Source organism: Schistocerca piceifrons, chromosome 2, assembly GCF_021461385.2.
Source record: "Schistocerca piceifrons isolate TAMUIC-IGC-003096 chromosome 2, iqSchPice1.1, whole genome shotgun sequence".
NCBI classification, from domain to species: Eukaryota; Metazoa; Arthropoda; class Insecta; order Orthoptera; family Acrididae; genus Schistocerca; species Schistocerca piceifrons.
The window spans coordinates 202,362,986-202,388,848 of NC_060139.1; positions in this window are offsets into that span (position 1 = coordinate 202,362,986).

Sequence of the window (25,863 nt, forward strand, 5' to 3'; positions counted from 1 at the left end):
GTGATTGTGTGAAATAATGAAAATCAAATATTTGTTGCCACTGGAAGCCGTTTGATAGTGCTACGTTATATATGCTAAATTATGCTACGTTATATATGCTTTCTCGTTTTCAGTTGGCTTGTGAACAACACTGAACATCCATATCCTATATCGTTACTGGTGACGATAAATTGTCTGTTTTTCTAACATAAGAAAAAGAATAGAACAAAACGACAACTTCCTGTACAAAGACCAGCGCGCATCCACCAAACATAATGTTACGCACCTGGTGGAGCAACGACGGTGTGGTGTACTACTAATTTCTTCCACAGGTGTAACCATTACTGCTGACATTTATTTTCAAGGACTGAGTCGTCTTACAGACGCAATCCAGGAGCAGCGACGAGGAAAACTGCTTGAAGTGATGCTACTCCGCAATAAAGCCCTATCGCATTCTGCTGGAGTGACAAGAAACACTTTGCAGGAGTAGCGTTGGGAAGTCTTTCCACACCCATCTTATTCACCTGACCTTTTGCTCTCGATTTTCACTTTTCCGTTCTTTATCGAACATTCTTCAAGGAACTTCCTTTCCGGATAAAAATGCGCACGAACATGGTTCGACGAGTTGTTCGCCTTGAACTACATGATTTCTACAGTCGCGGAATCGAAAAGTTATCCCAGAGTTGGCTTGTGAACGAGATTATGACTTAAGTCTCTGTTTTGTGTGCCTGTTGCTTTTATTACACATTTGGAGAAACGCCACTAACTTATGCACAAACCTAATATGGTAACTTGTTCCATTACTGGGTTCCGATTAAGTACTGCAAATCAACAAGACTGGCGCCACCGCGCTCATAAACTTAAAACAGCCAACTTGCCTTAGGCTATCCACGCCACCGGTTTCCAGATTCACAACTAGAGACTTTCTGGACAGCAAATAAGGCCACCCAGCACTTATGCGCATGCTCCGAGGCAAACCAGTGTTCACAACCCCGAACAGGAGACAGTGGCATACATCTACATCTACATGATTACTCTGCAATTCACATTTAAGTGCTTGGCAGAGGGTTCATCGAACCACAATCATACTATCTCTCTGCCATTCCTCTCCCGAACAGCGCGCGGGAAAAACGAACACCTAAATCTTTCAGTTCGAGCTCTGATTTCTCTTATTTTATTTTGATGATCATTCCTACCTATGTAGGCTGGGCTCAACAAAATATTTTCGTATTCGGAAGAGAAAGTTGGTGACTGAAATTTCGTAGGTAGATCTCGCCGCGACGAAAAACGTCTTTGCTTTAATGACTTCCATCCCAACTCGCGTTTCATATCTGCCACACTCTATCCTCTATTACGTGATAATACAAAACGAGCTGCCCTTTTTTGCACCCTTTCGATGTCCTCCGTCAATCCCACCTGGTAAGGATCCCACACCGCGCAGCGATATTCTAACAGAGGACGAACGAGTGTAGTGTAAACTGTCTCTTTAGTGGACTTGTTGTATCTTCGGAGTGTCCTGCCGATGAAACGCAACCTTTGGCCCGCCTTCCCAACAATATTAAATACGTGGTCTTTCCAACTGAAGGTGTTCGTAGTCTTAACATCCAGGTACTTAGTTGAATTGACAGCCTTGACAATTCTACTGCTTATTGAGTAATCGAATTCCAACGGATTTCTTTTGGAACTCACGTGGATCACCTCACACTTTTCGTTATTTAGCGTCAACTGCCACCTGCCACACCATACAGCAATCTTTTCTAACTCGCTTTGCAACTGATACTGGCCTTCGGATGACCTTACTAGAAGATAATTTACAGCATCATCTGCGAACAACCTAAGAGAACTGCTCAGATTGTCACCCAGGTCATTTATATAGATCAGGAACAGCAGAGGTCCCAGGACACTTCCCTGGGGAATACCTAATATTACTTCAGTTTTACTCGATGATTTGCCGTCTATTACTACGAACTACGACCTTCCTGACAGGAAATCACGATTCCAGTCGATACCCCATAGGCCCGCAGCTTGATTAGAACTTGCTTGTGAGGAACGGTGTCAAAAGCGTTCCGAAAATCCAGAAATGCGGAATCAACCTGAGATCCCCTGTCGATAGCGGCCACTACTTCGTGCGAATAAAGAGAATTGTACTCGGTGGTCACTCGGTGGTACACACCGCCATTGACGATGCAGAGCCGGAAAATGAAACATGTCCAGGGCTCCAGCTGGGTGGATACCGGCGATGGTCGCTACAGGTCCTAAGCTGGTGGTGGGAGAGAACTCTCCAGCACACAGACGGAAGGCATCTTCGTTTAGGAGGCACCGCAGTCGCCTTCCACACAGCGCCGCCTACTGCACGCGCGGGAGTTCGACTGGTCACTACAGTGGCGACTTTTGAGTCGGCACGGATAGGCAAATGCACCTGGTGACCAGCTTTCAGAGGTTTCGGACAGTAATACTCCTCAATAGCTCGGACTGAATTCGCGTAACTAATTTGGAAAATAAATGCTTCAGAATTAAGTTCAGTTGTGGCCAGAGACTAAAGAAAACAATGTAATTTAGAATAAAATGCTCAACAATACATCAAATTATATTTTTTTTTTTCCTCAGGTAGAATTTCCTCGTCACATGCTAGTAAATTTTTTATTCCCCATTTTGTAGCAGAGACGTGCCCATTGTGTAACCGTTTTTAAACTGAACTGAGGCTTTCTGTCAAGTCTAACACCGTCATTTGATATTCTGACTGGACTGGATCCAAAGAATCATGTTGCTTAATTATTTTTTTTCTCACCCACTTCTGGGAGCTCGTCGATTGTCATTTCCTACCTGTGTGAATCCAACACTTCTTGAACGCCATCACCATTCACTTCAACTTGTCTGGCAAGATCAGCACTTTCTTCAATCACGTTATCAATTTGCTTAGGACCTGGTGATATTTCGTCTGGCTTTCAGTGCTGAAACAACAGTGGACACAATTTTTTCCAGATATCATTTAAACTTTTTGTGAAATTCCATTCCAACATTGTCCAGTAATTCTTGCGGCGCCTAAAACATCGACATGCTTCCAGAAGTCCACAACAGAGAGCTCGTTGTTTTATCTCGCACAGTTTGTTTTCTGCCATAAGAGCTTCACTGCTTTTATTTATGAAGTATTATGAGTGGCCTGTAATATACGTTTGTTATTATATTTATAATAAAGGTATTATTTAGTAGTTACAAGTATGTTAATGGTTCAAATGGCTCTGAGCACTATGCGACTCAACTTCTGAGGTCATCAGTGGCCTAGAACTTAGAACTAATTAAACCTAACTAACCTAAGGACATCACACACATCCATGCCCGAGGCAGGATTCGAACCTGCGACCGTAGCGGTCACGCGGTTCCAGACTGAAGCGCCTTTAACCGCACGGCCACACCGGCCGGCAGTATGTTAATACAATACTTTTTCTCAAGTCATTCTTTTTTTTCAGGTTAGAAACAACTTTGCCAGCGAAAATTACTTGAGGTTCAATTATCGTCTGGTGCTGTTTACGATTTCCAAGATGTATTTCTGAAGATGTATTTGTAAGGTCGCCGTACTCGAGATCACCTGTCAGCGGCGTTTTTACGACAACGTTTATTAGCCGGCCACGGTGGCCGAGCGGCTCTAGGCGCTTCAGTCCGGAATCGCGCGACTGCTACGGTCGCAGGTTCGAATCCTGCTTCGGGCATGGATGTGTGTGATGTCCTTATATTAGTTACGTTTAAGTAGTTCTAAGTTATAGGGGACTGTTGACCTCAGCTGTTGTGTCCCATAGTGGTCAGAGCCATTTGAACCATTTGAACCACGTTTATTACAAAACTTCTCTTGCACTTTTCACTGCGTGTTGAATGTTCGCAAGTTTGCAGTGTGTGGCGTTGCCAATTGTCACTGTGTGTTTATCTTTCGTCTTTTGTTTCTAAGGACATCACACATCCATGCCCGAAGCAAGATTCGAACATCCATACTGGAGCGCCTAGAACCGCTTGGCCACCGCGGCCGGCGGTGGGAACTAATTAGTTGTTTAGTGTCATCATGTTTTACATTTATGTTTGTAGGTTTTCCTGTACTGGCAGGAGTTTTTTTGTCGTAAGTATTGTTCAATAATTTTCCGTCTTGGATGCTTTATGTCCCCATTTCTTAGCAGGTGTTCAGCGAAGATATAACAGCTGTCTTCATATTTCCAGCTTCTTATATGTTCTTTGTACCTAGTTTTGAAATTTCTACCTGACATCAGCAGATAGACTAATACACATTCTTGACGTTCTAATTGGTATACGCCTGCTTCTTTGTATTTATTTGGCGTGTCTGTTGTTGTTTGTAAATGCGATGCAGTGTGTTTCTTGTTCTGCAAGCAACGTGTAGTTCTTGTTTGTGTAGTATATTTTAGTATATGCTATTAGGACTCCACGTAGAGGGTTATATTATGTTCGTAGATTCGTCACTTAAAGCTGGTCCTCAAACCTTTTTAGTAGTACCTCAACATAATTCGCATCTATCTTCAAGCGTCTGCCAGTTCAGATGTTCAGCATCATTCTTACTCCCGTGGGTCAAACAACCCTTGACCATTCGCGCTGTCCTTCTCTGTATGCGTTCAATATCCGTGTTACTCCTATTTGTTACTGGTCCCAAACACTTGAGTTATATTACAGGATAGGTCTGACGAGTGATTTACAAGCAGTCTCCTACGCACACAGATTGCATTTTCCCAGTTTCCACCAATAAACAGAAGTCTGCAAGCTGTTTTACCTAAGACCGACCCTAGGTGATCTTTGCACTTTATACGTTTCCAGATGTGACTCGTTGATACCGTATCCATAGGATGCTACATTTTTCGTTTTGTGAAGTGCACCGTTTTACATTTATGAACATTTAAAGCAACTTCCCAATCTTTGCACCACTTTGAAATCTTAGCACAATCCGGATGAATATTTCAGCAGCTTTCTCAAACAGTACATCATTGTAGATAACTGCATCTACATCTACGTACATACTCCGCAAGCCAGCATAGGGCGTATGGCCGTGGGTAACTTGTATCACTACCAGTTATTTCCTTTCCTGTTCCAACCGCTGAGCGAAGGAGAAATGAATGTCTATATGTCTCAGTTAGAGACCTAACTGCTCTTATCTTAGTGGTTCTTAGGCGAAATGTACGTTGGCGGCTGTAGGATCGTTTTGCAGTCAGCTTCAAACACTGCTTCAAAAAATGGTTCAAATGGCTCCACTATGGGACTCAACTGCTGAGGTCATTAGTCCCCTAGAACTTAGAACTAGTTAAACCTAACTAACCTAAGGACATCACACACATCCATGCCCGAGGCAGGATTCGAACCTGCGACCGTAGCGGTCTCGCGGTTCCAGACTGCAGCGCCAGAACCGCGCGGCCACTTCGGCCGGCTCAAACACTGGTTCTCTAGATTTTGTCAGTACCGCTTTGCGAAGAGAATGTCGTCTTCCCTCCGTAGATTCGCATTTGAGTTCACGAGTCATCACCGTATTACTCACATGTTGATCGAACCCATAGGCAAAAAATCTAAAAGACCGCCTCTGAATTGCTTTGATGTCCCCTTTGAACCGACCTGGTAGGGTTCCAAAACACTCGAAAAGTACTCAGTAATGGGTCGCTCTAGTGAACTATACGCCGTGTCATTTATGAATGAGCTACACCTTCCTAAAAGCCTCCCAATAAACCGGATTTCACCATTCGCCTTCCCTGATACCGTTCTCACGTGCTCGTTGCATTTCATATCGCTTTGAAATGTTAGTGTTACGTATTTAATCGACGGGACTGCCTCTGCAGTACACTGGCAACGCTGTAATCGAACATTACGGGGTTCTTTTTCCTACTCATCTACGCTAACTTGCATCTTTCTGCATTTAGAGCAAACAGCAGTTCATCACATCAACTAGAAATTTTATCTTCTTGTAGAAATAATAAACATCCAGTCAGTTGCAAAATGGAGTGCACTTGCCGTACATTGGTGAGGAAGTATCAAATGTCAACAACCATGTTTGAATGTTTTAGTTATTATGGAAGCGAAATTTTATATCTGACTGACGCCTTTCGGTTATGTTTTAACGTCTCTCTGCCACAGCACGTATTCCAGCTGTCGATATTGCTGTCTGAAGAAGACGTTTTTTATATACGTTGGAATCATAGTAAAGGAGTTTTAATAAAACTTCCATTTTGCAACTGATTGGCTTTTTATTATTTCTACAAGAAGATTTCAGCTTACGGCAGCTGCTCCTGCCATGTACAAAATTTTAAAAATTTTATCTATGTTTCTTGTTTCCTCTTACAGTCACTCAGCGATGACACCTACTATAAACCATAGCGTCGGATCAAAAAAATGGTTCTAATGGCTCTGAGCACTATGGGACTTAATATCTGAGGTCATCAGCCCCTAGAACTTATAACTATTTAAGCCTTACTAACATAAGGATATCAAACACATCCATGACCAAGGCAGGATTCGAACCTGCGACCGTAGCAGTCCCGCGGTTCCAGACTGAAGCGCCTAGAACCGCTCGGCCATCTGTCGGATCGTTAATATAATGTATGTAGAGAATAATAGCGATCCCATCATATTCCCCTGGGGCACTCCTGACGGTACCCTTATCTCTGATGAACACTCGTCGTCGAAAACAACGCATTCTAGAACTTAAAAAGTCTTCGAGCCACGCATATATATGGGAAGGAATTCTGGATGCTCGTACTCTAGTTAACAGTCTACAGTGGGGTACCGTGTCAAAAGCTTTCCGGAATCCTGGGAATATGGAATCTTCCTGTATGTCTTCGTCCATGGTTCTCAGGACATCGTGTGCAAAAAGAGCAAGATAAGTTTCACACGAGAGATGCTTTTTAACTCTGTGCTGATTTGTGGACAGAAACTTTCCCGTCTCAAGGATATTTACTACGTTCGAACTGAGAATATGTTCAAGACATCTGCACCAAACCGTTGTTCAGGATATTGGTCTGTAGTTTTGCAAATTCTTTCTTGATCACATCTTATGTACAGTCATCATCTGCGCATTTTTTTCCAGTCGCTTAAGACTTTGCATCATCTGTGAGAAAGGTGACGTTGTTACACATCAGATGCTATTAGCTGAAATGGATTGCCGTTAAACGTAACTCGGATATTTGTCCTCAGGGAAGCTATTACGCGATGTAGTCGAGGGTTCAAAAGGCATACCAGTTATTTTACTCAGGAAGTTAACGCTGGTTAAAATAACAAAAACAAAGTCAGTACAAAGTCGTGTATTCACATCGACAGGCGATCAACAAATCCACTCGCAAAAGAATTCATACACGTAATGATGATGATGTTTTGTTTGTGGGGCACTCACTGGCGTGTTTATCAGTGCCCGTACGAATTTCCAATCTTTTCACTGTACAGCCTCGCCACTGTTCTGAATGATTGTGATGAGGACAGCTCAAACATTCAGTCCCTGCGCGGAGAAAATCCCTGACAAGACCGAGAATCGAACCCGGCACCCCGTGGTCCAGTCACAGCAACGCTAGCCCATCTTTTTATCTAATTTTGTTCGTTAGATTTGTTCAGGGCGGACGTCCCATGACACCTGTTCATGTTCATCGTTGATCCATTCACTCAGTCTTTTTCTTTTTTATTACACAGGGCAGCTAATCCTCTGACCGAACACGCTGAGCTAACGTGCCGGCTCCACTACACTGCGAGCTGCGGACATACATGTAATGAATACACTAGTGAGCGATGGCTGTAGGTTGTTTGCATTGCTCACGCACTCGCAGCACAAAAGAAATTTCTACATATGTCGATCAAATCTGAAGTCAAACTGCCTAGCTCCCCAATATTCAGCTTTACTCGGGTTTTAACTCATGAAGACATTCAACGCTATTTGCATTCTAATGATATCACCTTTCTGCTATAGTACATAGTGTGCTTTGGTTGATAATAAAGTACTGATTGCTAAAAGAACCAGAAATGTTGCAACAGTTGGAATATATTCAGTACTATTTCATTTTAACTAATCCTGGCCTCTCAATTCTGTTCGTATCTCGTATCGTTATTCGGCATTTGAGACGTAGAAAATTGGCCTGAAATTCTAGGACGGCTGAGATGTCGCCCTTTTACTGTACTGTTTTATGACCCTGGGCATAGATTTCGCGGTAACAGAGTCTGCAGGCAACTGTTGTCAGTGTTGCACAGAGCGGGAGACTGGGACGTGAACTATGTTACGCATTCCATCGAACTGAAATGCGGTTAAAACGCAGATGTATAAAGTGAATATTACAGGCGACAGCCACAGAAATAACCTGAACACTCTGGCGATAATTTTATCTTTCCTGGAAACTACCAGAATTAAACTTCCCTCTCACTGACTGCCCCAAGTTGGACCACCAAGCGAATATTATTTTGCCAGATTTCCTGCTGTTAAATCCGGCATTTACTGGAATCACTTCGCCTGCAAACCAAATTTCTAGCCTCAGCAATAAATGAAATTGAAGAGCGCTTTTCAGACTCATTTTGGAACAGAAGGGGAACAGTATGAGGCGCCAACAAAGGAAACAAAGCGGGAGCGGAATGTTACGACCGTTTTAAACTGATACTAGATGTATAACACAATTGGCTCAATTCTACGAGAAGATGATACGCTGTGGCGCTGTTGTGTCTTTCGAATGAGTTTACAAGCACCTTTCCTTTATTTTTTTACGGTATTTGGGTAGTTACAAATATAATTAAGCTCCATATCTGACCATAAAACATGCTTTTTTATTAACACTTTTGGCGCTTCAGTTTAGCTAACGATGACTCGTTTCTTTTCGTTTAATTATGGGGCATGCTGCGTTTCGAAAACTTATATCGATCTTGTGACATCACCACAAATCCGAAGAACAGTTAAATACGTGCATCCTTAATAATATGTTCTGAAACAAAGCAGTGCTATAGTAGTTTTGTGGTAGCGCCGTCTGTAAAGTTGTGGAGGCATTTCCAAGTAAACATTCACGAATGCGATGTACAGCGGTTGGAAAAAGAAAATACGAAACCGTCACGAAAAATGCGTGACTGAGCATAAATGCCCATGTTTGCGAAGCCTGCAGGTTTCGCTGTGTATTTCACCACGAACGACAAAGTGTTTTGTGTAGTTGTGAGTTCATTACGTCGGCGCTAAGTGACATCGAAGGCGGCAAGTTGTTGGTGGTCATTTGGCCGTCGCTTCCGTATGTCGATTCAGGAAACGCCATATCGACGATTTATACTGCATACTGGGAAAGCGGAAAAAGAAAATTATCCGCTAAATCACAGAGGGGACGATAGTAAGGGTTGAGTGTTAGCGACAGACGGTCATTGAGGAGGAATGTGTCGAAAAATAAGGCTGGGCAGCCGCAAAAGTCTGGGGCACTCGTACAGTGTTTCTATGATTAAATTTTCGTTACTTGAGCCAGTGTAGAAGGGAAACTACTTATCGTTTGGGTACCTAACATTATTGGAATGATGTTCAGACTGTGCGCAGCAGGATTTGCCGTGTTAGTAGTGTCAGTGTCATGATTTGCCCTTGACGTCGTTACTGATACGGCAACGCAGGGTTGTAACACTTTGCAGTTGCAGACAGTCAAAAAGGGTATGTAAAAGATCAGCATGACTTAATTCGTAAAGCCGTTTTATCAAAACAACCGCAGTGTTGCTGCTCTTCACTAGTATCTACACATTAAAGGAATGCGGAGAGGTCCTCTTTCCGTAACAGGATTGAAGGACGTGACTCGGAAGGTCGATTTTGGAATTGCTTCTGCAAGAGGCTCACGGACAATTGCGCCAAAAACTGCTGGACAAATTACTGTTGCCACAGCCGAGAATGCTGGACGCAACATGCGATCTTCGAGCAGTGTACGAGCTAGCTTTGTCGCGACAATTGAACATTCTACGGTTCACAGTTCGACAAGTTCAAGTGGTTCAAATGGCTCCGAGCGCTATGGGACTTAACATCTGACGTCATCAGTCCCCTAGAACTTAGAACTACTTAAAGCTAACTAACCTAAGGACATCACACACATACATGCCCGGGGCAGCATTCGAACCTGCGACCGCAGCGGTCGCGCGGTTCCAGACTGAAGCGCCTAGAACCGCTCGGCCACTACGGCCGGCAGTTCGACAAGTGCTGCGAACAGTAGTGGAATGGTATCTACAGCGTAGTTTAAGGCTGTCGTGAATGCAGGCAGTCGTCGCATTGAGCGACGTTTGTAACCTGAAGTGTAAAACTGGTACACAGTTAACAAATATTACACTCTCAGTTGGAAATTAAAATGTGTTTCTTTCAATGGTTTGTTCAGCATTTCTCTTCATCATGTCCGTAAAGATGTTTACATAAATTTTCGTTGTCGTACGGTCGCTCGGTTCAAGTAAGGAAAGTGAGTCGTGGTCGGCTCGCGCTGATGCCGTTTTTCTTTTTTGGCGTTTTGTCATCATCGAGTGGCTTCCTATTGTTCCCTCAGTTACTACCTGAATGAGTTCGTCACTTGCCTCTGTCAGTGGCAGCATCAGCGTTTATCGATGCTAGTACTGCGGTATCTTCTTTGGTGTGGCCGCTATATTTCCGTGTCGTGCTATGTGTGATGCAGTTGGTCGGTTGCGACGGAGCAGCGAGGAAGTCTCCGTGGGGTGAGATCAGGCCGGGGCCGCTGGCCTTGTGCAGGTGCGGTCGAAGTTGTGTGGCACTAGCTGCGAGAGCTGCAAAGTTCGTCGCTCATCGAACCTGCGTACCGGAGTTGAGTAATCAGTGAACCTGTCTTGAAACCTCAACTGCTGTGACATCTCTTCGTTGATTACTGGTTGTTGCCTCCTGGCCTGTGCCCGTAAGCAGCAACGTGATGGTGTGCTGGAGTCAGCAAAATTTTGCAGCCATCTTCCTGTATAGCGTTTGTAAGTAGGCCAGGGTCACGTAGCGCTCTGTATGAGAATCACTCGCTGTGCTGTGTGCAGTATGTGGCTGGTTTGCATTGTTGGATATTGCTATTGTAGTGTTGGGCAGTTGGCTGTTAACAGAGCGTAGCGTTGGCAGTTGGAGGTGAGCCGCCAGCAGTGGTGGATGTGGGGAGTGAGATGGCGGAGTTTTGAGAGTGGATGATCTGGACAGAAACAGTAAATTTGTAAGGCTGGATATCATGAACTGATATATATATATATTATGACTTTTGAACACTATTAAGGTAAATACATCATTTGTTCTCTATCGAAGTCTATCATTTGCTAACTGTGCCTATCAGTAGTTAGTGCCTTCAGTAGTTTGGATCTTTTATTTAGCGGGCAGTAGTGGCGCTAACACACTGCTTTCGTCTTCATTGTCATTTCTTAGTTTACTTTGGAGCCTAGTATTACGTTTTTCACATGCCATTATTGTCACAATATTTCACACGACAACGCAGAAAAGCACAATTTGAAGAGAAATATAAGAAAAAAAACATTAGCATAGCACTGAAAATAATATTTAGTTAATTGCAAGCGTAGCTGCGAAATACTTGGTGCAAATATGTATGCATGCCACAACTGTTTTACTGTGCAACAATGAAAAACTACAACTACAAAGAAGATTCTCTCTACAATTACGCGCTAGCAATAAACAATAGCTAAACTATTTACACAAACTACAAGAAAAAAAATCAGAATATTCCAGTGAGTTATCCTCGGCTAAGGGTCGACATATGAAACGTCCCTTTATAAAAATTTTTACATGACTGTGCTTAAACTGACACACAATATTTTTTAGCACAACGGAATCTGACTTTCAATAATCCCTATAAAAGAATGGCCCTGACTAACATTAACCTATACGTTTCACAAATCACTTACCTCACAAAAATCTTCGTTACTAAAGCTACTGCAACACAGCGAGCGCCACTACTGCCAGCTAAATAAAAGATTCAAACTACTGAAGGCACTAACTACTGATAGGCATAGTTAGCAAATGAAAGATTTTGATAGAGAACAAACAATGTATTTACCTTAATAGTGTTCAAAAGTTATAATACACTCCTGGAAATGGAAAAAAGAACACATTGACACCGGTGTGTCAGACCCACCATACTTGCTCCGGACACTGCGAGAGGGCTGTACAAGCAATGATCACACGCACGGCACAGCGGACACACCAGGAACCGCGGTGTTGGCCGTCGAATGGCGCTAGCTGCGCAGCATTTGTGCACCGCCGCCGTCAGTGTCAGCCAGTTTGCCGTGGCATACGGAGCTCCATCGCAGTCTTTAACACTGGTAGCATGCCGCGACAGCGTGGACGTGAACCGTATGTGCAGTTGACGGACTTTGAGCGAGGGCGTATAGTGGGCATGCGGGAGGCCGGGTGGACGTACCGCCGAATTGCTCAACACGTGGGGCGTGAGGTCTCCACAGTACATCGATGTTGTCGCCAGTGGTCGGCGGAAGGTGCACGTGCCCGTCGACCTGGGACCGGACCGCAGCGACGCACGGATGCACGCCAAGACCGTAGGATCCTACGCAGTGCCGTAGGGGACCGCACCGCCACTTCCCAGCAAATTAGGGACACTGTTGCTCCTGGGGTATCGGCGAGGACCATTCGCAACCGTCTCCATGAGGCTGGGCTACGGTCCCGCACACCGTTAGGCCGTCTTCCGCTCACGCCCCAACATCGTGCAGCCCGCCTCCAGTGGTGTCGCGACAGGCGTGAATGGAGGGACGAATGGAGACGTGTCGTCTTCAGCGATGAGAGTCGCTTCTGCCTTGGTGCCAATGATGGTCGTATGCGTGTTTGGCGCCGTGCAGGTGAGCGCCACAATCAGGACTGCATACGACCGAGGCACACAGGGCCAACACCCGGCATCATGGTGTGGGGAGCGATCTCCTACACTGGCCGTACACCATTGGTGATCGTCGAGGGGACACTGAATAGTGCACGGTACATCCAAACCGTCATCGAACCCATAGTTCTACCATTCCTAGACCGGCAAGGGAACTTGCTGTTCCAACAGGACAATGCACGTCCGCATGAATCCCGTGCCACCCAACGTGCTCTAGAAGGTGTAAGTCAACTACCCTGGCCAGCAAGATCTCCGGATCTGTCCCCCATTGAGCATGTTTGGGACTGGATGAAGCGTCGTCTCACGCGGTCTGCACGTCCAGCACGAACGCTGGTCCAACTGAGGCGCCAGGTGGAAATGGCATGGCAAGCCGTACCACAGGACTACATCCAGCATCTCTACGATCGTCTCCATGGGAGAATAGCAGCCTGCATTGCTGCGAAAGGTGGATATACACTGTACTAGTGCCGACATTGTGCATGCTCTGTTGCCTGTGTCTATGTGCCTGTGGTTCTGTCAGTGTGATCATGTGATGTATCTGACCCCAGGAATGTGTCAATAAAGTTTCCCCTTCCTGGGACAATGAATTCACGGTGTTCTTATTTCAATTTCCAGGAGTGTATATATATCAGTTCATGACATCCAGTCTTACAAATTTACTGTCTCTGTCCAGATCATCCGCTCTCAAAACTCCGCCTTCTCACTCCCCACATCCACCACTGCTGGCGGCTCACCTGCAACTGCGCAAAGCTACGCGCTGTTAACAGCCAACTCCCCAACACTACAATAGCAAATTCCAGCAATGCAAACCAGCCACATACTGCACACAGCACAGCCAGTGATTTTCATACAGAGCGCTACGTGGCGGTGGCGTTACCAATGTAAGAACCTAAACAGCCTAATTGCACGTTTAACATTTGAAGTGATTATAATTTATTAGTGAAATGCACCAGCGGTATCTTCTACCTTGTGGCCATTAACGTTCCAGTTACCTGCCCTGGTCGTTAGCGTAGTTTCCTGGCAGTGTGTTTTGCTCTCTGTGTTGATGCTGCCCGGCCCAGCATTTAGTTCGACAGCTTGATGTTGTTCTCCCTTTTCCTTTAAGTGGTTATTGTGCTTTGACTGTGTTTAGACACCAGTTATTAAGACATAGTCCTGTTGCGATCCTCGTCCTCGCTGATTTTTCTTGGTTGTCATCCCGTTGGTCGGGTGGAAGGGAATTGATTGGGTTGTTGGTTCGTTCTTCAGCTGTCTAGGTCGTGCTGCCAACCAATTATTTAATGTTACGCTTGGCTACCTGTCTCACCTAAACTGTTTTTAGACTTCCCCCCCCCCCCCCCCCCCCCCAGGCAGACCCTTGGAACACTTCTGAGAACCACTGTTCTGTTGTTTCGATTTTCTTTGTCGCAAGTACTGTGCCAGGCCTTCAGCCATGTATTAATTTTGTCTGTTCTATGTTCAGCATATGGCCTTCAGCCATACCTTAGGTGAAATATTGTAAGATTATGCCTTCAGACATGTTTTATTTAAAAGTCTTGTTTGGTCTGTATTTAGGCCTTCAGCCGTGTTTGCTTTAAAATTTGTGGCTTTCAGCTGTAATGTGTAAATTTCTGTCTGTAAGGTTTCTCTTTAATTTTCCCGGATTCTTCAAATGGCCTTCCGCTGTACTGTGTAAATGCTTATCTAAAGGTTTGTCTTTAATTATTTTGAATAATTGTTTGCACCTTCAGCCGTTAACATATTTCGAATTGTCTTAAGATGGTTTTCGTTGTATTGTGTAAAAGCTTGTCTTTAAAGGTTACTTTTTATTATATTGAAATATTATTGGGCTTTCAGCTGAGGAATTAATTCAAGTTTTTCTTAATATGGTTTGTAGCCGAAATTGGTAGATGCTTGCCTTTTAAAGAATTTCCTTTGTTGATCTGAAATATTATTCGGGTCTTTAGCTGAGAAGATACTTTAATTTTACTTAAGTAAGGCCTTCAGCCATTTGTCTAAATTCTTGTGCCTTAAAAGGAAATATTTAAGAATATTTTAATTTTACTTAAGTAAGGCCTTCAGCCGTTTCTCTAAATCTTTGTCTTTTAAAAGGAATTATTTAAACCTTATTGTGGAGAAGTTACTTCGTTTCTCAAAAGTGAATTGATCCTTGTTGTTTTAAAGAGAAAACTTTGCATTGTGCTTTTGAGGAATAAAGTTGTGTGTTCTTGTGTAACTTACAGTAACTGATCTTGGCCCCTTTCCACAACCTGATCCGCTCTGTCTTGCGAAACCAGATTTCAGAAAGTTTTGTTGTACCCACCCTGTACATTGCACTCTTTGTACAAGTAATAGTGAAGTAACAAGGGACTTTAGCATTTCCATTGGCCTCGTATGGAGGGTGTGGAGGAGGGAGGAGCACGTGTGAGGATTTTCCGGGTGGGGAGCGACACATGGCTGGCAGAATTATCCCCTGTCCCGAGACGACGGACCCTGGGGCCCGGTAGATCTCTTGGCACAGGCTAATTAGGCCATTGGCGACGCAGCCTGCCGGAAAAGGTCGATACAGGAAGCGCCCAGCCACAAGAGCTCTGCCTCATTCTGTCCGCTGGCGCGCGGGGTGAACCCCAACCCAACAGGTAAACCCCTGAAGGGGCGCATCCAGTCGAGAAGTGTAGTCCAACGTTGCTCTGTTTAGGATGAAATGAGCATTGTGTGATCCATTTATCTTGGCTCGCTCCATCATTCTCAGCGTTCGTAGATGGTCAGTAGCACTCTAGCTATATGCCCCATTGATTCTGATTAAAATCTCTTTTTACCTCTAACCTAATTTTTAAGTCTGCTAGTACTTACAGAAGTAAAAATGAGACCTGAGTTTTCATAAAGGATTGTGAACCTGGTTTATAACCTGACATATACCCCTAGCTACAGAATCAGACCCATTAATAAAGCTATCTGATTCCGACAGTTAAGTTCGGGGGTGGCAGAGCTTTCGCAGATCAAAACAGTAAGGGGACGCTTAGGAAGGGAGGAAAGGGGGGTGGAGGCGAGCTCTGAAGAAACAAGATGAAGCGTCGAACTAGAACACTAACTGCCAACCGTTATTCGGGACTGCCTTAGAGTAGTAAATCGCGCCCTCTAGGTTCGATTTACCGAAGGTTCAAATGGTTCTGAGCACTATGGGGCTTAACATCTGAGGTCATCAGTCCCCTAGAACTTAGAACTACTTAAACTTAACTAGTCTAAGGACATCAGAGACATCCATGCCCGAGGCAGGATTCGAACCTGCGACCGTAGTGGTTGCGCCGTTCCAGACTGTAGCGCCTAGAACCGCTCAGCCACTAGGGCCGGCTTACCGAAGGAGGCTGCGCGGTATTTAGCACACACTAAGCCCATTCGGGAGGACGACAGTTGAAATCGATGTTGGGTCATCCAGATTTATATTTTCCGTGACAAACTGATTAAGGCAAATGCCGAGATAGGTCCTTCGACACTGGCACAGGCGATATCCTTATCCGTAATTCACTATACCAAGCCTATGCTCCGATGACCTCGTTGTCAACGGGACGTTAAACCCTAATCTTCGTTCCTTCCTTTGAGACGCTCGGTTCTTACATAACCTGTGTGTCTCTGTGTGTCTGGCATCTGTTCTCCACACTACCAAATAACCTGAAAAAAGAACTGTGTGGTGAAAGCAATAATTTTTATTCTAATAAGTCAGTTGTGCTGGCCATTTTCGTAGCAGCTGTATATAAATTACGGTGGATTAAAAGAAAACACCTTTCACAAGCTGAATATTAAATTGATTTTATTTATCTTGTGCACCTACACGTGTTTCGCCTAAACTGCAAGGCATGTTCAGTGGGTGTTCTGAAACATCTCACAATTTTTTCGTTTGCTCACACGGATTATCCTTTGCGCTTAGAGTTCGTTAAGATTTTTACAATAAAATGGAAAAGTACTTACAGATCAGTGTCTAACTTGTTATTTTTAAGCCAGACAGCTTTCTGTCCGCTTTCAAACTGGTTGAAAGGTAGTACTTTTAATTTTTCTCGGTGTTTTCACCGTACAGCAGTTTAACTGCCATTTTTGTGTGTGTAATGTCATTCGTTTCTGTAAGTGTTGCCAAGTTTCTCAGGTTTCGATTTCAACTGTTTTTTGTTACTATGTGTGTGCTAACGTTCTGTGCGTGTGTGTGTGTGTGTGTGTGTGTGTGTGTGTGTGTGTGAACTTTTATTTTATATTATTTATTTTTTAATTTTTATTCATTTGGGAAATATGGAACAAGCCGCTCAGATATGGGACAATCGGCTCAACTTTTGCATAAAACTTAAGAGAAAGTACCGGTAATCGTGAACCTGCTACAAGAGAGAAAGACATGAAAATATTTAGAATAAGTAATGAAAAATACAGCCTAACCTTAATGTATAATTAACACACATACAAAACAAAAGCTGGAAGAAAGATACTACTAAATCATCGAGAGAAATTCACTGACTGCAACTGTTTACCCTGACTGATTACATAACAGAGAGTAATTCCAATGGCTAGTCGCAAATTCTAGTTTCTTTCCCAAGAATACAAATGCAAGAAAACAATAAATAGAAAAAAATAAAAGCAAACGATAACCTGTATATGCAAACGAAAAAGTCGTGTGATATTTCAGAACACCCACAGAAGATGCCTTGTAATTAAAACGGAACGCTTTTGGTTGCACAAGACAAACAAAAAACTTAATGTGCAGCATGCAAAAGGCATTTTTCGGCTGAACCACTGTAATTTAATTTTTACTCTATTTTAGGGAATAGCTGATAATCAGTGCGAGCTAAATAAGGACCGCAAGGAACATGAACAAACAGCTCCAATTTCAGACGAGTCAATAGTTTACGAATGTTTGAGGCAGTTTATGGACTAGCTTACTCACGTAGTAAATGCACATCAGGCAATGTGCCATGTGGTTTGTTTCGAACTACGTTTCAATGTGAAATGTTGAACTGATTGTCGTGCCTCAGCAGATAAGTAGCGCTCTTTTCTTGATGCAGAATAATATGGACAAAATATCTGTATTTAAGGGAAAAACAGCTTACCAAGGAAAAAGGATACTTACAGGCTTATAAACATGTCGTCCGCCTACACAGCTGAGAGGTCAGCGCGGTGGAATGCCATGCGAGGTGACAGGGTTCGATTCCCAGTCGGGTAGGAGATTCTTCCCCGCTCGGGGACTAGTTGTTGTGTTATCTTCATCCTCATCGACACGGAAATCGCCGAAGTGGCGCCAACTAAAAATACTTGCACCAGACGACCGGTCCACCGACGGGAGGCCGTAGCCACACGCACAGGACATAAATACGTCATCTAGCAAGTGGCCTACGTACAGTTGTCAAAAATGTTTATTTTGTTTCATTCAAACCGGGATTGACATAACAAAGAAGAAGCACAAATGCAGGATGGAGGAAATTATGTTTCGTAAGCACCTTACAGCAAATATCTTTCTTTAGACAGTAGGCTACCCTAAATTATGTTCCTGCTGGCTCATTTGTCATCTGATAGCGTCCTAACGATTTTCCACAGCACCCTGCAGCCGCTTCTCTATGATATGATAAAAATTCGCTGTTTACTTTTGAGGTCGCATGTAGTTGAACATGCAATAATTTGTTAATATGGACTAAGTTTAGCAATATATATAACTATTACTGAGTACTGCTGGTACTGGGAGCATGTATCCAAATTGTAGAAAAGTTTTTAGTTATGCCTTTTATTCCGTTGACACACATGAAAATGACGGCTGTGACAACAGAAATCAGAACTATAGCGTAATAATTGTGTGTTTTCTTTCCAACTGCACAACATTCCCGATGTCTATGTCTTTTTCTTTTTCAGCACACAACGTTAATCACACAGCGTGAACTTCTCAGTCAGCGAGATGTGTGACTGCAAGTGGCCTCGGCAAGTCTTTGTCACATAAGGCACAACGTCACATTGATTCCAATACCGGTTACCGAATGGTCGCTGAAAAAGGGTACATATTGTCGCTGCAAATACACTTGCCGATGGATCACGAAAACGGAAGTTACTTCCCAAACTTCTCCTGTATGCCAGATGACTAAACAAGTGTGTACTGTTCACAGTACGTCAGAATGGTTGGAGAAGGATGCGGAAAGTGTTAGCAGAGTGCGCGCCAACATATGCACATGACTGCAGCTCAATGGAGGATTAGTTGGTATTTCGATGAAATGTGAGTGAATCAGAATGAAAGACACGGCGACCGAATGTTTAAAATTTGCACAATTTAAAAAAGTCTTATGTGGTAAAATAGTAAGTAACACACAAGAAACTTGATGCCAAGACAGAAACCATCAAAAACATATAAAACAATAAAGCTAACTATTCACTTATTACAGAGTTTTTTTTATATTTTACATCTGTTGATACGCCTGCCTTAGCTGCAAGTATTTTTTATTTTTTATATACTTTAAAGAGACATGTCTGAATGTTCATACTGTAGAAATGACATGCGGTAGAATCTGCACGGAAATGGAATGGCTTCTCAGTGTATGTCAAAATGTAGTATTACTATTTATTATCATTATGGATAAATTATGAACACGAATTTCTCTGGGTCAGTTCGATGGGGCATGTACAGTAACTGTTCACATGGAGGGGGATATTAAAAATTTCACCTCACCACATGATGAAATCTGCGGTACGACGTGGATGCGACATGAGTGTGCGGCTGCGTGACCGTTGACTGGCAACCGGGAAATGTTACCTTCAAATATGCGGCTTTGAGGGTGATGCTCAGAGCATCTTAACCTCCTTCTCATTCCTCTCTGCGAATCCCATCGGTCTCTACGTACAAGAGTTGCCAAGCAGCTGACATTCTCTGTTGTTCTGGCCAGTCTTACCAATCACCGGCACCCAATGCGTATGCGACGTCTGTTGTCTGCTCTGATGAAACTGCAAATGTGGCATCCTCGTTATATCTGGCAGTGGAGGTACGATGATGAAATGGTCCGGTGTTTAGATTCAAACACTGGGCTTGAAGAAAGACCACCTGTCACGGAATGGAAACAACTCACTTAAGGCTGAAACCAGGCGTCAAACTCAAATCTGAAAACTGCGTAGAATACAAGTTAATATGCCTCCATAGTACAAAGTCGCAGCACTCAGTTCGGAACAACATGGGAGTAATTAGTACGACCACGGACAAAAATATTCGATGACGATTTATGGAAGAATGAATCCGAATAAACTCAGCATGAACTCAGAGTCATCTCCGAAAAGCTCTGAGTGAGCTTGGAATCACTTCAATTGGAATAAATTCAGATTGAAAACTTGAATGATCTAAGACTCAGAGTGCCAGCATATAGGTCTTACAACGAAATGATGTCCGAATGGCAGACTGACCCTGCTCTGCAGTTTTGTTCTTTCCTCATATTCGTCTTTCAGGGCGCTGAATTTTATATTGTTTTGTCATTTGTTGGGTCCAGTTTGCAACGTCACCTATCGAAAGTACAACGCTAGATAATTCATTTCTTTCAGTCTTTGTTACAGTATGCAGACTTTTTCGATCATTCTTCAGCCAGTTCGTGGTGTACACTGATCAGCCAGAATATTACGACCGCCGATCTCTTATCGATACAAATCCGTCCAGGTGGCAGCAGCATCACCTGGCGAGGAATGACTGCTAGTCCGACACACGAACGGTGCGTGTTGTGTCACTGAGTGTGTTGTCCGTGTGTTGAATGGGGAACGAGCGCGATGTACCTAAGTTTGACGGAGAGCAGATTTTGATGGCACAAAAACTGCTCTGCTTGTCAGTTGTTCGGGGTGCTGGGGGGGGGGGGGGGGGGGTGTCTTCAGTATGTGGCGAATCCAAGGTGAAATCACCTCCAGACGGCATGGGGTTGGGCGGCAACCCATCATTATAGAAGTCAGATGTCGTAATCTGGGCAGACTGGTAGAACGGAACAGGCGGTGAACTCCGACGGAACCAACATCTCACTTTAATGCTTGGCAGAGTACAAATGTGTCTGAACACACAGTGAACCGAACACTCCGAACGATGGACCTTCGCAGCCGACGAGCCACGCATGTGCCAAGGTTAACACCACGACATGGTCAACTACAACTGAAATGGGCACGCGACCACCGGTTCTGGTCGTTGGTGCAGAGGCAAGGCGTTGCAAGGTCTGATGAATCCCGATACCTTCTTCGTCATGCGATGAGAGGGCGCGAATCTGTTGTCTTCCAGAGGAACAGTTTCTATACTGCCGGAAAGAGACAAGGTGGCGGCTGCTCCATTACGCTCTGGGGAATATTGATGTGGCCATCCATAGGTCCAGTGGCGCTGGTGCAAGGCGTCATGACGGCCAGGGGGTATCGTACAGTGGTAGCAGACCACGTACACTCCTTCATGATGATCATCTTTCCCGACGGCAGTGGCATTTTTCAACAAGATTATGCTCCAATTCAAAAGACCAGGAATGTGATGGAGTGGTTCGAGGACCACAGTGACGAGTTCCAATTGGTGAGCTGATCTCACAACGCTCCAGATCTGAGCCCGAACTAGCGCATCTGGGACGTGATTGAACGTGGCGTCAGAGTTCATCGCCTCCTTACTTGCTGTTCCCATTCAGTTACCTAACGGTTTACATGCCGGATTCTCATGAGGATTCCTAGCGTTCTCTGTATTCTTGAGTCGCAATTTGAAAATATTTATACATGATGTGTATCAGAATCACCGCCATGACTCTCAACAGCCGTTATCGCCATCGGCCAATTGTTGTACACGGCAGCGTAGAGAAGATCCTACGAAGAATTCGAGTTTCGTCATAACATCGTTTGGTAAGTATGAAAGTATTACGGACGTGCTCAGTAAACTCCAGTGCCAGTCGCCTCAAAAGAAGTTTTGTGTATCACCGACATGTTTACACTGGAATAAAGGGTAGTTTGATTGGTTTAATAGGGGACTCTGACCCATATTCAGTAGTAGTTACAGTGATAATGAAGGGACGTTTGTGGGGAAGGGAATTTTTTTTTTTTTTTTTTTTTTTTTTTTTTTTTTTTTTTTTTTTTTTTTTTGTCTACTGCCTGGTTTGATGCGGCTCGCCACGAATTCCTTTCCTGTGCTAACCTCTTCATCTCAGAGTAGCACTTGCAACCTACGTCCTCAATTATTTGCTTGACGTATTCCAATCTCTGTCTTCCTCTGCAGTTTTTGCCCTCTACAGCTCCCTCTAGTACCATGGAAGTCATTCCCTCATGTCTTAGCAGATGTCCTATCATCCTGTCCCTTCTCCTTATCAGTGTTTTCCACATATTCCTTTCCTCTCCGATTCTGCGTAGAACCTCCTCATTCCTTACCTTATCAGTCCACCTAATTTTCAACATTTGTCTATAGCACCACATCTCAAATGCTACGATTCTCTTCTCTTCCGGTTTTCCCACAGTCCATGTTTCACTACCATACAATGCTGTACTCCAGACGTACATCCTCAGAAATTTCTTCCTCAAATTAAGGCCGGTATTTGATATTAGTAGAGTTCTCTTGGCCAGAAATGCCTTTTTAGCCATAGCGAGTCTGCTTTTGATGTCCTCCTTGCTCCATCAGTCATTGGTTATTTTACTGCCTAGGTAGCAGAATTCCTTAACTTCATTGACTTCGTGACCATCAACCCTGATGTTAAGTTTCTCGCTGCTCTCATTTCTACTACTTCTCATTACCTTCGTCTTTCTCCGATTTACTCTCAAACCATACTGTGTACTCATTAGACTGTTCATTCCGTTCAGCAGATCATTTAATTCTTCTTCACTTTCTCTCAGGATAGCAATGTCATCAGCGAATCAAATCATTGATATCCTTTCACCTTGTATTTTAATTCCACTCCTGAACCTTTCTTTTATTTCCATCACTGCTTCCTCGATGTACAGATTGAAGAGTAGGGGCGAAAGGCTACAGCTTTGTCTTACACCCTTCTTAATACGAGCACTTCGTTCTTGATCGTCCACTCTTATTATTCCCTCTTGGTTGTTGTACATATTGTATATGACCCGTCTCTCCCTATAGCTTACCCCTACTTTTTTCAGAATCTCGAACAGCTTGCACCATTTTATATTGTCGAACACTTTTTCCAGGTCGACAAATCCTATGAAAGTGTCTTGATTTTTCTTTAGCCTTGCTTCCATTATTAGCCGTAACATCAGAATTGCCTCTCTCGTCCCTTTACTTTTCCTAAAACCAAATTGATCGTCACCTAGCGCATTCTCAATTTTCTTTTCCATTCTTCTGTATATTATTCTTGTAAGCAGCTTCGATGCATGAGCTGTTAAGCCGATTGTGCGATAATTCTCGCACTTGTCAGCTCTTGCCGTCTTCGGAATTGTGTGGATGATGCTTTTCCGAAAGTCAGACGGTACGTCGCCAGACTCATATATTCTACACACCAGCGTGAATAGTCGTTTTGTTGCCACTTCCCCCAATGATTTTAGAAATTCTGATGGAATGTTATCTATCCCTTCTGCCTTATTTGACCGTAAGTCCCCCAAAGCTCTTTTAAATTCCGATTCTAATACTGGATCCCCAATCTCTTCTAAATCAACTCCTGTTTCTTCTTCTATAACATCAGACAAATCTTCACCCTCATAGAGGTTTTCAGTGTATTCTTTCCACCTTTCTGCTCTCTCCTCTGCATCTAACAGTGGAATTCCCGTTGCACACTTAATGTTACCACCGTTGCTTTTAATGTCACCAAAGGTTATTTTGACTTTCCTGTATGCTGAGTCTGTCCTTCCGACAATCATATCTTTTTCGATGACTTCACATTTTTCCTGCAGCCATTTCGTCTTAGCTTCCCTGCACTTCCTATTTATTTCATTCCTTAGCCACTTGTACTTCTGTATTCCTGATTTTCCCGGAACATGTTTGTACTTCCTATTTTCATCAATCAAGTGAAATATTTCTTCTGTTACCCATGGTTTCTTCGCAGCTACCTTCTTTGTACCTATGTTTTCCTTCCCAACTTCCGTGATGTCCCTTTTTAGAGTTCTCCATTCCTCTTCAACTGTACTGCCTACTGCGCTATTCCTTATTGCTGTATCTGTAGCGTTAGAGAACTTCAAACGTATCTCGTCACTCCTTAGTTCTTTCGTATCCCATTTCTTTGCTTATTGATTCTTCCTGACTAATGCCTTGAACTTCAGCCTACTCTTCATCACTAGTATATTGTGATCTGAGTCTATATCTGCTCCTGGATACGACTTACAATCCAGTATCTGATTTCGGAATCTCTGTCTGACCATGATGTAATCTAACTGAAATCTTCCCTTATCTCCCGGCCTTTTCCAAGTATACCTCCTCCTCTTGTGATTCTTGAACAGGGTATTCGCTATTACTAGCTGAAACTTGTTACAGAACTCAATTAGTTTTTCTCCTCTTTCATTCCTTGTCCCAAGCCCATATTCTCCTGTAACCTTTTCTTCTACTCCTTCCCCTACAACTGCATTCCAGTCGCCCACGACTATTAGATTTTCGTCCCCCTTTACATACGGCATTACCCTTTCAATATCCTCATACACTTTCTCTATCTGTTCATCTTCAGCTTGCGACGTCGGCATGTATACCTGAACTATCGTTGTCGGTGTTGGTCTGCTGTCAATTCTGATTAGAACAACCCGGTCACTGAACTGTTCACAGTAACACACCCTCCGCCCTACCTTCCTATTCATAACGAATCCTACACCTGTTATACCATTTTCTGCTGCTGTTGATATTACCCGATACTCATCTGACCAGAAATCCTTGTCTTCCTTCCACTTCACTTCACTGACCCCTACTATATCTAGATTGAGCCTTTGAATTTCCCTTTTCAGATTTTCTAGTTTCCCTACCACGTTCAAGCTTCTGACATTCCACGCCCCGACTCGTAGAACGTTATCCTTTCGTTGATTGGTCAATCTTTTTCTCATGGTAACCTCCCCCTTGGCAGTCCCCTCCCGGAGATCCGAATGGGGGACTATTCCGGAATCTTTTGCCAATGGAGAGATCATCATGACACTTCTTCAATTACAGGCCACATGTCCTGTGGATACACGTTACGTGTCTTTAATGCAGTGGTTTCCACTGCCTTCTGCATCCTCATGTCGTTGATCATTGCTGATTCTTCCGCCTTTAGGGGCAATTTCCCACCCCTAGGACAAGAGAGTGCCCTGAACCTCTATCCGCTCCTCCGCCCTCTTCGACAAGGTCGTTGGCAGAAAGAGGCTGACTTCTTATGCCGGAAGTCTTCGGCCGCCAATACTGATTATTTATCAAAATTTAGGCAGTGGCGGGGATCGAACCCAGGACCGAAGACGTTTGGATTATGAATCAAAGACGCCACCCCTAGACCACGGAGGATAAAAATTGTAAGTAAGACCCAAGACTGACTATACTGAGCAATTTCAAGCTGATGTAGGTTGCAGTAATTATACAGAAATGGAGTAGAATAACATGGACAGCTGCATCAAACTAGCCTTCGGATCGATGGCCACGATAATAACTAAGAAGTGGCTGCTAGGAGAGCTGTTTTCCTTCGTTTTGTATGTTTCTTTATCTTGAAACGGAATCATTGCCATATTGTTACAGTTTTGAGAAACTGTGTTTGCCTCAGGCACCCTCGGCTCAAATTTGCAATCCCCTTGGCTGTTCGATACTAATGAGCGATTTCTGTTCTTTTACAGGTAAGTTCAGATCCGGTCTGGTCTCTAGTGTTTTCCAGTTAAGTAAGTAGCTGCCAACTACACTGCACTGTTATGTACCACATGGAATGTTTCTCTTCTATCCAAAGCATCTCTACCAATTTATTTTTTACTTTTCTTTTGTCAATGGAGGTAGCTTTAAAATTATCTTGACATCGGAATCTCACACGGATGTTCGCTTTGCAACATCTCCATTCGACATTACTGCCGACCACGTGATGACATGGACACTGTAATGTTGTACAATATGGTATAAACTGAGCTGGGCGACACATAATGCGTCTTGATCACGCGCTGAATGCGTTGTCAGACACTTGAAGGGACTGAGAAATACGCTTCTCAACTG